This window comes from Mustela nigripes, chromosome 1 (genome assembly GCF_022355385.1).
Source record: "Mustela nigripes isolate SB6536 chromosome 1, MUSNIG.SB6536, whole genome shotgun sequence".
NCBI lineage: Eukaryota > Metazoa > Chordata > Mammalia > Carnivora > Mustelidae > Mustela > Mustela nigripes.
Window position 1 is genome coordinate 112472799 of NC_081557.1, and position 13118 is coordinate 112485916.

The window sequence follows — 13118 nt, forward strand, 5'->3', positions numbered from 1 at the left end:
TAAGCACCACTTCTCCCCTTGTGCTAGAGTCAACTCACTTTGGGGTTAAATTTAAAAGTGCAATTAGTTTGTCCAAGAGATTTCCTATAATTAAAAGATCCCACAGCATTTTGCTGAGTCACCCAGAAAGCCTGATGTCAAAGTGATTCTGTACTGAAATAATTTCATGACTTTGGCTATGGTATCGAGCTCTGTAGAAGAAATCAGCCTGACATGTTGTGTAGGCATATTAAGATGGGGAGAGTAACAATGGCTTAAAAATTTGGTCTTTTTGGACAGGATGAAATTTCTTGGAAAGAGAAGAAATGTTAACTTGTAAAGGTGCTACGACCATGCAAATGTCTTAAACATTGTGTGTTGGGCCTCACATTTTTATTTCACTAACATATAAGCAAGTCTCAGGATTCTAAAACTTCAAATATTTTACATGTAAATATATATGTGGGTGTGTGTATATGTATGTATATATGTATATGTATATATGTGTGCTTCAGTGTCATAAAGGGGGCATTTTATATGAAGAACTGAGATAAAATAATTATCTGTCAAGGCAAGCTATTGTCCTTCCTTGTAATCATGAAAAACTAATTATATGAAGCTTAAGCCCCTTACCCACATTGTGATAAAGATGGCGGAGAGTGGATTTTATAAAGCAGTTCCAGAAGGGATTCTTTAAGGACTGCTCTGTGTCTCCCTCTGCTGCCAGGAGGAAGAACGGTGGTATCTACCTTTGTATCAACCTAATGGAAAGGAGCCTCAATGATATCACTTGTAAACACTGATGTGTGCGACTGGAAGCTGAGAGGATACACTAAACTCATGTTCGACTGCAGTTGGACAAGTATGGTGAGTAAGGAAAAAGCTGATTAGCTTTCCCATGCCTTGAGAACAAAATGGAGGTGTTGCTTTGGAGTAATCCTGTCATCCCCAAACTGGTCAAAACAGAGGACGCAGTAGTGCGTCTTGTGCATAAGATATGGGCTACACATTCGATGTGGATATGGGTTACAGTAAGTCCTCTTCTATAGAGCCAGTGAGGTGGCCCATGAAGCCATAGCTGCCGAAAAATGGGAGTGTACAGTTCAATCTCACAAGGCTGGTGATGACTTAGACAAGCCTACCAATGTGCTTGTTCTATTGTGAGAAACTCCCAGGAGTGGGGTGCAGTCTCAAAGAACTCAAGAAAATATTTAGGAGAGCCTGCCAGCCCAAAGCACACCTTAGAAAACTCAAGTCCAGTTAAAGCTTTCTGGCTCGCCTTCTTCTTCTTCCTCTCTTTCAGCCCCGAGGAGGTCAACACAGATAGAGAGTATTGGGAATAGTGAGTGAGAAAGAGAGAGCCAGCTATGTAGGCTACACACCTACATAGGAGAGGTGTGTAGCCTCTCCTATACACCTCCGTAGGAGAGGAAACTCTATCTGATTTAGGTTAGAAGTTTTGACTCAAAGCTCCAAGAGGCTCCAGTACTCCCTGGGGCCTTCTTTGGGATTACAGGCTAATTTTTGAAATGAGTCTGTGTTTTGCTATTTGAAAAGAATACAGGAATAAGAGGTATACAGAAGATGTTGGAACTGTCCACATTTCCATCTAGTGACAAGGGAAGCACTAGATCTGATGAGTAAATTTAATGTAAAACCAGGAGAAAAATTAAGTTGTTTTCTGTTACATTCCATAAAGTATGTTAGCCATTTTTTCTCTAATGTTTTTATTTGGATCTAATTTTTAGAGAGTTGAAAGAATAGAAAATAGAATTCCCTTTATTGAGATTCCCCATATACACATGCACACATTTTTCCTGTATATTTGAGAGTAGGTTGCAGAAAGCATATTCATTTATTCTTCTGTAAATGAGTAAAATAAGGTCATTCTCTTATTATAATCTCAGTATACTTCCCAAATCAGGAAATTAATGTTGATACTCTATTATTATCTAATCTATAGACCTTATTTTAGATTTTTTCAATTGTCTTAATACTGCTTGTTATAGCAGTAATCCTAGACCATGTGTTATTTGAGTGATCTCATCTTTTTAATTTGTTTTAATATGGAAAAGTTTATTTGATTTTTTGGGGGCTTAACAATGTTCATATTTTTGAAGAAATGATGCCAGTTTTTTTAATAGAATTCATTAATTTTAGATCCTTTGATGTTACCCCATTATTAAATGCAGGCTACAGGTTTTGAGCAAAATACTGCAGAAGTGATGTGCTCTTCTCAGTGCATAACACTAGTAAAACATGACGTATTTTTTTTTTCCCATTTTTGGTGCTATAAACACTGTCACATGGTTGAGGTGGTATTTGTCAGTTTCCATTATAATTTTAGTTTTCTTTTTTCCTTTGTAAATAATATGTCTGGACAGAAACTTTGAAACTATGAAAATATTCTGCTACTCCTTGAACTTTTGTGTAGGTTTTTAGCATATGTTTAGTTTTAAGGTCTTCAAGGATTCTTTTCAGAATCAACTTTTGTTGTAATAGTTGACAAATAGTGATTTTCTTATTTTATCATTCTTTGCATGTTTATTAGTTAGCTCTGCACTTGCAGAATCACACTTTCAATCCAGCTTCATTTATTTTTTTAAAGTTTTTTTTATTCATTTTAGAGACAGAATGCAAGCAGGGAGAGAGTCAGGGGGAGAAAGAGAGACTCTTGAGCAGAGCCCAAAACAGAGCCCACCAGCATAGAGTCCAAAACATCGATCCCATGACCCTGAGATTATAACTTGAGCCAAAATCATGAGTCAGACACTTAACTGACTGAGTCACCCAGGTGCCTCCCCCCCATTTCTCCTTTAATATATTTGGATTCAAAGATTCTTATTTTATTCACAGAATTATAATCCATATTTGGCTATTAGGAGCCTCAAGTCCTGAGACTCCTGTATTCTTTTAATGCCTCCTTACTTTGTGGCACAATAATATGTTCCAGATTTATCTCATGCTTTCCTTACTCCACCTCTAGAATTGGGCATTTCTCTAAGGATATTTAGTGGAGGATTATATTTAGAAATCAAGATATACTACTAAAGTGCCATCACTCCTAGACCTTATGTTGGTTCACAACGTTCTCAGAGCTTCCTGGGTGTACTCTGAAACTCGCCCCTGTACTCAGAGGACAGGGAGAGACCAAAGAAAAAGACAGGCCACTCCCAGTTAGGCAGTGGCAGTTTTAATAAGTAAAGGGATATTACATATGGGGCTTGTCTTAGGTGGCAGCAAGATGAGTAGGTCACTACATCTATCTGCCAAATCTTAAAAGATTTTCAAGAGGCAAGAGGCCTTAACTGGATTCAGTAACGTATACTGTGTAGGTGTTCTCAACACCCCATCACTATCTCAAGGTCGTGTCCTTGGAGCAGCCTCTGTGAGCAAGAAAGGCAAGTAGAAACTACATTCCAAGGATGAGGGAGGAGGTGATGAATCTCTGATCATCTGGGTATAGCTCAGGGGTCAACGGGGCATGTCTTCTCAGTAACTTTTCCCAACACTTTTATAGCCAACAGAGCAAATGCATCCACAGACATCCATACCCATTTCTATATCTATTCATCCATCTCAATGATCAAAGGCTCATGTGCATATTTTCTATTCCAGTTCAACACCAGAGTGCTTATTTTGTCGTTCCCTATATCCATATTTGCAATTTACCTCCCCAAGACTGAGAAATGTGCCTCCAGTTATCCAAAGTATATTTACCCAATTTTTTTGCCACTAGAATGCACAATAACTTTTGCACTGCTGGCTCATATGTCTGTGAAAAATTAGCCTCCTAACTAGAGTTAACCATTTGGTTAGAGTTATATATTTTTTTACTTTATCCTGCAGATACATTGTCTAAATACTGTGTTAGAAAGTTCCTGGGATACTCCCTTTCCCTACTATTCCCTTAGTATGATTATAGTATTAATTTAAAACATGGATTCAGGGTTTTTTTGTTTTTATTTCTTATTTCCAAATTCATCCTTTTAATTTTCTTTTTCTTTTTAGTATCTGAATGTTAGAACTGTATAAGAAGCTGTTGTCAGAAATGTGTTATTCTCTGCCAATTCCTTTCATTCTTTCCACCCTATTCTACCTATCCTAGAAGGTAACCAGTATCCATAGTTTCTGGTTTGAGCTCTCTTTGTTTTGTACCCAAGTGAGCAGATACAAATATTTTCTGATTTTTCCTTTCTTCTTACACAAAAAATGGCATACAATAGAATTTTGCACATAGCTTTTCTCACTGCATCATTTATCCTGTAAACTACTCCACATGAAGTCACAGAGATCTTGATTCTTTTGTATCAGCACTTGGTGTGCCATTGTGTAGAGGTATCATAGTTTAACCACTTTCCTTTTCGATTAGGCAGATAGTTTCTAATATCGTGAACTATAAACAATGTGTTCAGAAAAAACCTTTTTATTTGTATTTTCATATTGTTGGACATGTGCCTTCAGGGTATTGTCACTTTCTTGACATTATTTGCATTAAAATAAGAGGTGTGTGTGATAAAACAATTGAACAGAAGAACAGAATGGCACAAAATAAAAAGTGTCTCGGCATCCCACACCCCATTGCTACCATATGCTTCTTAGAGTTAGTCTCTTTCAGTCATTTCTGATTTCAGTTCTTCTGGTTGTGATATCTTAAATGTTGTATGGAACTAGAGCGTATCATGCTTAGCGAAATAAGTCAGGCGGAGAAAGACAACTATCATATGATCTCCCTGATATGAGGAAGTGGTGTTGCAACATGGGGGCTTAAGTGGGTACGAGAAGAATAAATGAAGGAAGATGGGATTGGGAGGGAGACAAACCATAAGTGACTCTTAATCTCACAAAACAAACTGAGGGTTGCTGGGGGGAGGGGGTTTGGGAGAAGGGGGTGGCATTATGGACATTGGGGAGGGTATGTGCTTTGGTGAGTGCTGTGAAGTGTGTAAACCTGGTGATTCACAGACCTGTACCACTGGGGATAAAAATACATGTTTATAAAAAATAAAAAATTATATTAAAAAAAAAAAAGCGTATCTTAAAAACAAAAAAACAAAAAAAAAATGTTGTAACTCACATGAGTGGGGGATGGGTTAGAGTGATAATCTTATGTCTTGTTCCTTTCTTGTTTTTTAAAGGCATTTGGGACTTGGATATAAGGATCAAAGGCTAATGATCAAAATAGCAACTTTACTAACATTCAAGCTAGACTGAATAATAAGTCAGATAGGTTGATGACTACAATTATGTTTCCTTGTATCTCCCTATCAGTCCAGACTTTAGAACAACCCACTTAAGGATTAATTGAGACTACAGAGAAAAAACAAATACAAAACCCCTACCAAGAATCATTCTCACATATACTTAAGGTATACTTAATACATATCCTTAAGTTTGTTCTGAATTCTGAAATATTTCACTCATAAATGTGTAGGACTTCCATAATAAAATATGAAGATTAGTTTAAATCCTTTGAAAATGTCTACTTATAGACACTTTATACCCAAGTTTTTGTAGTACTAAAACAGAGATCTCCTATCTATGTGGTTTTTTTTCCCCTATATATATGCTTTTAATGAATAATGCAGTGCCCATGTAAATAGCATGTTATCAATATTTCTAATCCAAGTATTAGGAGCAAGGTTATCGAAATTTATACATAAATTTTAAAGAGAAAAATATATGTTAAGTAGAAATTGCCATTAAAAATACTGTCAGTAGTCTACACTTTTCACTAGACTTCATCTTAAATATGTAAAGAAATAAAATAAATCAAAGTGTACATTTTATTCCTGACCCATCCTAAGTTTAGTCAAGCAAATGGGCAAGGGAATAGTTACAAGACAAATCGTATGTCTTTGCTTTGTTGCAGGCCATTTGTCACTATAACACATTGAAATTAAAAGAGCCATCTTTGATAGCATTCTTCAACAACATATTCCATTTTGTCAGTATTCTGTGCATTCTATTTTCTTTAAAAAGCACACAATTTTTGGAAGATCCATTTTTGATACATTTAAAATGGGCTTCCATAGCATTTGGTTGTCTGTTGGGAAGAACTTCATAAACTCACAAATAATGGTTCAGTAGATTCCTTTGACAGGAGAGATGATTGGGTTTACTCCTCCTTTTAAATCTCTTTTTAAGAGGCAAACCTCTTTCATATGTGCAATAATTAAATCCATGATAATTTGGGGGCAGAGACATCAACTAACTAGGATAATTGAGAAATTTCTAGTTCTATGATCTTTTCCTGACTGTCAAGGTGAGAGAATGTAATTGGTAGCATGTAATATTTGCCCATGGTAAACAGAGATTTATTGGAGGTAAGAAAAGGTAACATCTGGAAAAGTGGGTGGTGTGTACCATTTAAATAACTTGATTTCTTATTCAACATTATTTATGAGAGAAACTTGACATCTTCTGCTCTCGGAGGTTTAATGCAATCTCTGAACAGCTGCATAGGCACAAAAAGTGGGATGCGGTTTACATAAGAAATAAAGGAATATATAAAAGTCTTTAATCACAGAGATAAGCTAAGTGAGATGTTTAAAAAGAACTAAGAACTGTGAAAAGGGAAGTTCTCACCAGATAACTTGCAAAAGACTTTTTAAAAAATCATTTTTAAAACGCTTGGAAGATCACCTACAGTCTGCCAGATATTATAGTTGATCCCTGACATCCACGGCCATTGCGAAATAGGTGAGACTGTGTGGAGGTTTCTTGAGCAAGTGAAATGTATCCCAACACATGCGTGTTGCTGTCTTGGCGCTCTTAAGAAATTCGTTGTAGGCCATGAAGAGCGATATCCATTACTTCTGAGAATTTACTAATAAGGAGGGTCATTCCTAAAGACTGGAAAAGGGCAAATGTAGCACTTCCTGGGGAAGAAGGAAACTGAACAGGGTAAAAGCAGCTTTTTAACCTTGGCAATATGGGACATATTATTGCAATAATTCATCCAACTGACAAGTTTTGCCAACTTCAACTGGACTTTTTTTTTTCCTATGAAAGTGATTGCCCTAGATAATAAGGGACAAGGAGCAAAAAGTACTATGATTTCATCTTAGTGAGGCTAAAGGTTTCATATCACAGAATGTTGATCAAAACATTGCAGAAAGATGGCTTAGATCAAAGAGCTCTGAGGGGAAAGCAGAAGTGAGTGACAGGAAAACAAAATAAAAAAGAGTGTTCTAACAATTTAAATATAAGGGTGTAACAAAAGTGCAGTAAGCAGGATCGGTGGTTGTCTTGTCTTATGTGTTGTATTAAATCAAGGCTTAGATGAGAGTGTATATATTATGTCCATTCAATATAATAATACTGCCAAGTTGGTGACTAATTTGTTGAAATGGAGAGTTACAAATATAATGAATTGTGTTGTAACCAAGAGATTCTACTTGAAAAAAAATTGAAGAAAAAATAATTTGAGCAAGTATTAAGTCAGTATAAACTAGCTTTCCAGAAGTGATGCAGCAAATGATCAAATGTCAAATATGGATAAGCAAGATATTGAAAATTATAAATTTCAGTCTAGAAAGTAGGACCCCTTCTGCTCAGCATGGATCACCCCACCTCTTCCCCCACTAACAATCCTTTTGATAAGAATACATCTAATTGGGGGGAAAACAAAGGAAAATAAATGGAAGGCATTTTGCAAGAGGCAGAATGTGTTCATTTGACTAGGCGTTCAGTGTCAGCTTGAGGATTTACTGAGTCTCTGGGAAACTAGGAAGGGGCTCAGAAAAAGAAATAATAAGAAGTAATAAATGGATCAGTAAGGAAAAGGAATTTCACTTGGAACAAAATATGAAGTGGGGCTAAATAGAACCAAATGAGTATATAAAGTGAGATGACACTGGCATACTTAGCAGCTCTTCCCAGTCTCCTGTAAGGATAAGTCAGTGTGGTTTAAAAAGTAGCAGAAACGGCTGGGGAATTCTGTTTGGATTTACAGCCAGAATGACACCCAGTGGCTTATCAAAACTTTACATTGTGAAGCGTATTTCAGCTTGTACACTTGATTCTTGATCTAAGTACGAGTCTACTCCAGGACAGATAATGAAGTTAATCCATGTTTCCAGGAACTGAACTGGAAAAGTCAATAATTAAGACTCCTATCTATGTCCCTCAGAAGACACTGTCTCTCCCTTTTTTGATGCCTCTTGGATTCTCTCTTGTTTATTTGCTTCATTCTCTTTCACTCTTACAAGCTTTCCAGGTTCCTTCTTCCCATACCTGGTAGGGATGGCTCTCTCTGGCCCCTCTTTGGGCATCCTAATGTTTTAAGTGTAGGGCTCTTCACTCACTGCTTATAGTCTCTGGTTTTCCTAATTAAATTTCTTAAGATAGAAAATCTGATTAAGACAAAGAATCAGCTCACACTAACTGTCCTGGGGTCAGTTTCCTTTCTGATTACAGTCAGTAATTACAAAGTTGGAAGGTATAGTTGGATGCTGGGCCTGTCTTTTTCGGATACAGCAGTCAGCAAACCCTGATTAAAAGACAAATGACCAACCTACATGAAATAAGCAAAGAGCATGAGCAGCAGTGAGAAATCATTTATTTATTAAAAAATGATATTGCATCCATATAATTTGAAGAAATTGAATCAAATACTGGGAATAATGTGGTAGATAAGAAAGAGATCATTCCTGTCCCATGGGACCAGTCAGTTTTTTTACAAGAAAAGACCCATCTTATTGGGCTAGTGCTAACATTCTAGAATAGTCTTGGAGAAATTTTGAGGGACTGAAATTTTATAAATATTTTATTATACCATACCAACTACAAAACACATGTCATTGAATTTCTTTTAATACACTAATTTTAAAAAAAATGATCCTCATCATGCTTAAAGGAATGACAGTTCCTCCTACCCTAGAGTTTTGGATAGGAGCTTAAGTCCAGAGGAATGTATTACGATTCTTAGAAAATGACATGGGTTGTTTAGATTGCAGCTATTTTGGGGTTAAAAGTCACAAGAACATGACAGAAAAAAAAAATTTTTAAAGATTTTATTTACTTATTTGACAGAGAGCACAAGTAGGCAGAGAGGCAGGCTGGTGGGGGCAGGGGGAAACAGGCTCCCTGCTGAACAGAGAGCCTGATGTGGGGCTCAATCCCAGGACCCTGGGATCATGACCTGAGCCGAAGGCAGAGGCTTAACCCACTGAGCCATCCAGGAGGCCCCAAAGTTTTTTTTATGATTATTTTTATTATGTTATGTTAGTCACCATACAGTATATCATTAGTTTTTGATGTAGTTTTCCATGATTCATTTGTTTGCATATAACACCCAGTGCTCCATGAAAGTTTTAAGTAGTTATATGTAAGCCTTTGGACACTAGAATACTGTACCTAATTATAGGTATTCAAATCAAAAAGTTTCACTCATTACATGTGTGAGTTTGTGAAGCGATCTTTTCATTCATAGAAACCTACTTACAATAACAATAATAATAATGAGGTAATAATAAAAACAGCAACAATAGAGGCACCTGGGTGGCTTAGTCAGTTAAGCATCTGCCTTCAGCTGAAGATCCCATCTCAGGACCCTGGGATCCAGCTTTGTTGGACTCCCTATTAGCGGGGAATATGCCTCTGCATCTCCTGCCACCCCCCCACCATGTGCTCTCTCGCTCTCTCTCAAATCAAATCTTTAAAACAACAACAACTGTAATAAATGATATTTACTGTTAATTTCACAACAATCCCATGGCTTAGGTTCCTTTACTCTCATGACCATTTAAATATCAACAATGAGGAAAAAAATAAACATTAACAGTCAGGGAACTGAAACAGAGAGTAAATAATTTTCCAGAGATTGTATAGCTATTATGTGGTGAAGTTAGGGTCTCAGGCCAGCAGTTTGACTCAGATCTACCACATTTTATTAGTTATACAGAATACACATGGTTATCCATTTGCAATTAATCATTTGCAATTCCTATTATCTATGGTGAGAGTAGTGACCTATGGAGTATGACACAATAATAGTAAAATTCGGTTTTCCTACTAATGTTCTGTAATGGAGATAGTGCTTTCTGTAAACATGATTTACTGAAGATCACCTTATACAAGTGCCTTTAAAATAGTCTGTAAGTATGTTAAATAGGCTCTGTGTTATGGTATCAATATTTATTATCTGCAAATTTAATTATATAAATGGATACCTGAAAATACAGATTTGATATTAAACACAATGGTAAATTAAAGCATTTTACAAATAGAATGGTACCCTTGAGTTTCAGAAGACTGTTAAGTTTTTTCTTTTGCCAAAATGAAATTTGGGGATATCATGCTTTTTTAAACTCTCATAATTTATTAAATGTAATTCTCATTAGCCAATATCTGTTTCTAGAAAATCTATCTTTTTCAAGAGTTTCTTGGTATAAGATTGTCATTATTAGAAGTTATTGCTTGTCTATTTGTGCTAAGAACTAGTCATTTAATTTGGTAAATTTCTCTTCTGTATCAGCTATACAGACTATCTTTTGTCTTTTAGTTCTTTTATTAAAAACCCTGGATGATACAGTTAACATATTTGTTTCTAGCTTAGCCACCTGTGTGATACTCTTCTCCTTGGGAGAAGCTATTACAGTTCTTTTCCCCCATCTCATCTTTTCTGTAGAAGTATATATTAAAAATTAACTCATAAATGAGAGCTTAAATATCCCACAGAACACTGGTAAAATAAGTGCTAACTTTTGTAAAATAGACATAATTCAGGTTTTATAGAAAATCATAGAATCCAAAGCAGTTTTAGTTTCTTTGTTGGTCCTGTAATTTGTCATTTGATAGGAGTCTTTGCAACAAAAAACAGAGGTCTGAGATTTAAAACTCCATCTCAAAAATAGGAATGTAGGAATTGTTGAAAGAAATTGAGAACAAATGTGCCTAAGTTCATATAAAACCTTTTATAAAAAAAACACAAAAACATCCCAAACCCAAATCAAACCCTTAAATGCAAAGTAATTAATGCTTGTGACACAATTAAATACTGTCACAGTTAAATCCAAGGATTTCTGGTGCTTGCTTATGTTCCAGTGCTCTATTTTACATGATTCAGTCATCACAAGAATACTCAAGTCTTCCCTTCATTGCTTCTGATGCATCCTCTGAGGTCAAATTTGGGAAACCAGGTTCAGTCTTCCTGCATAATTTTCACTGCCTCAATCACTACTGTTGAGCATTTAGCCTCTTGGATTACTTCATTTCCCTTTCTTTCTCTAGGTTTCACTATCAGAAGGAAGACAACAATAATAGTTTCCCTAATTAAGTTACAGGGTATTTCCAAGATATATCCATCTAAGACACTGATTAATTTCAAAACCCCTCAGAGCTTGGTCTGTCTCTGTGGGGTCATTATGACCCAAAGTTCTTCTCCTGGGTGGGAAAAATCGGTCATCACCCATTCTACCCATTGCTAACCTCAGTCTTGCCTCTCCTGATTAGTAAAGAAATGAGGGCTTTCTGCTTTATTTCCAGTTCCTTGTCCACTTTAAAAACATATAGTGATTCATTCATTCATTCAAAAAGTGTGTACTAAAGGTCCCTATTATGAGCCTGGCAGTGTTCTAGGCTCTGTGATACATCCATATACAAAAATGGATTTTGGAGACATGCTAAAAGATTTGGTAATGAAAGTTTTAAATTAGACAAATCAGAATGCTTGAGTGTGTGTGTATTTTCATCCACTTTCTGTTACACAGGCACAGAATGTATGCAGTAGTCAGAAAGTTGGATCTAACAAGAGATGTGGGTACAATGAAGCCAGAGAGGGTCCAAAAATTTGAGAATGTGACTCTACTGATGGTCTATAAAATTTATACTGGGTACAAAGGAAAGAAGACTTATTGTGGAGATGAAGACAATTAGAAGGTGGGAAAAACAATAGAATGTGGGAGAAATAATTCATTGTATATCCTTGCACAGTCAAGGGATTATTGGAAAATTTCATAGTAATATTGGATAGCCACACCGATATTTATTAAGCACTTTTTATGTTCTGGACATAGTTCAAGGTATTTCAGGTGGATTAGCCCCTTTAAGCTACACTATGGGGTAGATAACTATACTATAATCAATCTCATTTTGCAGATGAGGACATTGAAAGTGAAGTTAATTTGGAGATGTCCATTTCCAATTCTCTGGATCACTCACATTAAGATAACGTATCATTATTTTGAAACCTCTAAGTTGCTCTACAGATATAGCAATGATGACAAATCTTCAGTATCCTCAAATATAAATCTAAAAATATCCTATGGGTTTAGGGATATGGTATTTCCAAGCACAATAATTTGGTATTCAAAAAAAATCTGATATTCATACCTATCAAAGGAAGCACTGGATATGCATACAAGGAAAATTAAGCTATTAAGATAGGAAGTTTAACTTCTAGGAGCTTGTTGAATTTTTTAAAAGGTAATAGTTCTTGATATTTATGGGCTTTAAAACACAAACCAATTTTAACTATGATTTCTCTGTATTTATGTCTAATTTCATAATTTTATTTCTATTTTATTTTTTTTAATTTTTTATTTTTTATAAACATATATTTTTATCCCCAGGGGTACAGGTCTGTGTGAATCACCAGGTTTACACACTTCACAGCACTCACCAAAGCACACACCCTCCCCAATGTCCATAACCCCACCCCCCTTCTCCCAAACCCCCTCCCCCCAGCAACCTTCAGTTTGTTTTGTGAGATTTCATAATTTTTTTTTAATTTTATTTATTTGACTGAGAGAAACTAGGCAGACAGGCAGGCAGAGAGAGAGGAGGAAGCAGGCTCCCTGCGGAGCAGAGAGCCCGATCGGAGCTCGATCCCAGGACCCTGGGATCATGACTTGAGCCAAAGGCAGAGGCTTTAACCCACTGAGCCACCCAGGTACCCCAATTTATGTTTAATTTCAAAAGTAAGAAAGCAGGATGTATTTTCCATATAAATATAAAATGGCATAACATATATTTTTCAGCAAGTACCAAAAACCTAGTACAATTATCAAAGACCAATGTGAATTAAGTAGTTTATTTAGATAAGACTCTGAAAGGAAAGGGATGCTTGGGTGGCTGTGTTGCTTACCGTCCAACCCTTGAGTTTGGCTCAGGTCAAGATCTCAGAGTTGTGAGAT